The sequence below is a fragment of the Phodopus roborovskii genome, unplaced genomic scaffold, assembly GCF_943737965.1.
Source record: "Phodopus roborovskii unplaced genomic scaffold, PHOROB, whole genome shotgun sequence".
Lineage (NCBI taxonomy): Eukaryota > Metazoa > Chordata > Mammalia > Rodentia > Cricetidae > Phodopus > Phodopus roborovskii.
In genome coordinates this window covers 55,014-58,014 of record NW_026126028.1, presented here as the reverse complement: position 1 = coordinate 58,014, position 3,001 = coordinate 55,014, and the positions used below count along the sequence as shown (strand labels likewise).

Here is a 3,001-nt window from a genome sequence, read left to right as displayed (position 1 = left end):
CTTCTGCATGGGAGCATTGACCAGGAATTAATGACTTAGAGAGGTTCACAGGGGATGGGCGGTGTCACGGGAGCCGTGATGTCAGAGGAGTTACAGGCGTGGCCTGTAGGGCACACAGCTGTCAATCAAACACCTGTCATTCACTCATTCATTCAGTCATTCACTCAGCCACTCATTCATTCAATCACTCATTCATTTAGTCATTCATTCATTTATTCAGTCATTAATTCATTTACTCAGTCATGCACTCATTCATTCAGTCATTCATTCAATCATTCATTCATGCAGTCATTCATTCATTGATTCAGTCATTAATTAGTTCATTCAGTCATTCATTCACTCATTCAGTCAAAGGTCAGTCATTCATGAAGTAATTCATTTCAGTCATTCATTCATTAGCTCATTCATTCATTCATACATTCATTCATTTACTCATCCATTCAGTCATTAACTCATTAATTCATTGTACAATCATTCATTCATTGAATCACTTCCTGTGTGTGCTGGAGGTGGGACTTGCGGTCCCTGAGGCTAAGGCTCTGACATAGACAGGCAGTAGGCAGGATTTCCTGTTTCCTTTTACCTACACTGTAGCCCATGGTCATCTTGAACCCCGCCATCTTTTTTGCACACCCAGGGGCAGGAAATAAGTCCCATCATCTCAGAGGAACCGGAATTGATTGTCTCAAGACGGAAGTGGACAATTTCTGGTCCCTCCCAGAACGGAAGTGAACCCCCCAGACCGGAAATGTGCGATCCTTTCACCATGGAGCTGGTTCCACTCACCAGGCTGCTGCAGGGGAAGAGGGTGGTGCTGGCGAGCAGCTCCCCCAGGAGGCGGGACATCCTGTCCTCCATGGTGACTTCCAGGGGCAGGGCCTGCTCTGGGATTGTCAGCTGTGACTTCCAGGGGTGGGGCCTGCTGTGACTGACAGCACACCCCCCCCCCAGGGACTGCAGTTCGAGGTCATACCCTCCCACTTCCAGGAGTCACTGGAGAAGGCGAGATTTCCGGCTCCGCCCGAATATGCCCGGGAGACAGCAAAGCTGAAGGCTCTGGAGGTGGCGTCGTGGCTGCGCAGGGTGAGGATGGCCCCATCCCTTCTGGCACACCCCTTCCTTTCGAGGCCCCGCCCACAAGCCTCACCCCGCCCTCTGCTCTGCAGGACCTGCACCCTCCTGATGTCATTATTGGAGCTGACACCATTGTGGTGAGTGAGGCCCTGCTCCTTCCGGCCCTGCCCGCCCTGCCCCTCACTGACCCGGCCCCTTGGCGTCTGGCTCCGCCCACTGCAGGCCGTGGATGGCGTCATCCTGGAGAAGCCAACGGACAAGGATGATGCCTACAGGATGCTGCGCAGGTGGGCGGGGCCTGAAGGGGGCGGGGCAGACCCACCCAGGGCAGAGTGGGCGGGGCCTCTGCATGGAGCTCCAGCCTCTGCCCACCCCAGCCCTGCCCCTTGCCAACCACGCCCTGTCCCGCCTTCCCTGGCCCCGCCCAGGCTGAGTGGCCAGCAGCACAGTGTCATCACCGGTGTGGCCATCTTGAGGCCACTGTGGCGGAGGCAGCTTCAGGAGCCGAGTTCCACATGCCCAGAGGCCCCAGAGGCGGAAGGGGACCCAGAAGCAGAAGTGGAATTGTCACTGTTCCACGAAGAGACCCGTGTGACATTCTCGCAGATATCGGAGCCACTGCTGTGCGAATACGTGGAGAGCAGGGAGCCTCTGTGAGTGGGTGCGGGGTGGGGTGGGTGGGGCCAGGAAACCTGGAAGTGAGGCCTGAAAAGGAAGAGTTGTCCCCGGCGGGCGTGGGTGTGGCTGAGCATGGCACCTGGTGTGACTTCGTCCCTGCCTTGCACCCAGGGACAAGGCTGGCGCCTATGGGCTTCAGGCGCGAGGCGGTGCCCTAGCAGAGCACGTGGAAGGGGATTTCTTCAATACCGTGGGGTTTCCACTCAACCGCTGCATGCGTGAGCTGGCTGCCATCTTCCCGGATGTGGGACCACACGTCCCTGTCAGCCAGCATCCGGCCACACCCCAATAATGAGGATTGTAGATGGAGAATGAGTATGTGAGTGACTGTCCGGGCGGGTATTCTGGTGAGAGAGTTACTGAAGGGGCGGGACTTCTGGTGAGTTTGTGAAGCAGTGACCCATTTCCCATGATGCCCTTGGTGCATTGTGTTTGATTGACAGAGCAAGCTTCCCTCAAGTGCATCACTTCCCAGTGCTAGGACACAGGACATGGGGTGAGGTGTGTGGAGGCAGGGTTAGGGGACAGGCCCACCTAGGGGAGTACACCTAAACCCGCCCCTGTGGCCCTGCCCCTCCTGATGTCCCGCCCTCACCATCTCCATGGGCCCTGCCCTTGCCCTCACTGGGTCCTGCATGAGCAGCTTCACCATCAGATGCCTGTGATGGACATTTGACATCAGGAGCAGGGTCAGAGGAGGCCCCACCCCCTGCCCGCACTCTGATTTGCATATTTAAGAGCTGCCTGGAGACTCAGAAGACATCAAGTACAGAAACTGCTGGGGTTAATTTGCATGGCCACACCTCCAAATGACCTAACCTGCATGTATTTGCAGGTCAAAGTCCCAAACAGATGGGAATACTTGCATTCATTTGCATAGCAAAAGCATGCAAAGCAGCACAAATTTGCATATTAAAGTGTATTTCCGAAACTGGGGTTTGCTCATTTACATACTCAAATGTGAAGCCCCAATCAGACTTCCAGATTTCCAGGCACTGTGCTTATTTGCATAATCAAAATTACTAGTGCATCCTTTACATAACAGTTTAGTATCCTCATTTGCATATTTAAATGGTGGCAGGTTTTTACTGCTCAGCATCAGGCCCCACCCCTTCAGCACTACCCTAGCTCACCTGTCCCCTACCCCGAGGTCACAGTGTCCAAGGTCACAATCAGTGACCCTCTCCAGGCCCTGCCCTCAACCACACCAGGCCCTTCCCCACTTTCTCTCCTAGGGTCCCCGAGGGCA

General features: G+C 54.9%; 1 long non-coding RNA gene across 1 annotated transcript; it reads left to right on the top strand.

Annotated features, from left to right (window-relative positions):
- Positions 1-1,129: 1,129 nt before the first annotated feature.
- Positions 1,130-1,672, top strand: LOC127218311 (uncharacterized). The gene is made up of 3 exons (XR_007834180.1): positions 1,130-1,211; positions 1,297-1,361; positions 1,503-1,672. It is a non-coding gene; the product is annotated as an uncharacterized LOC127218311 (long non-coding RNA).
- The last annotated feature ends 1,329 nt before the right edge of the window (positions 1,673-3,001 follow it).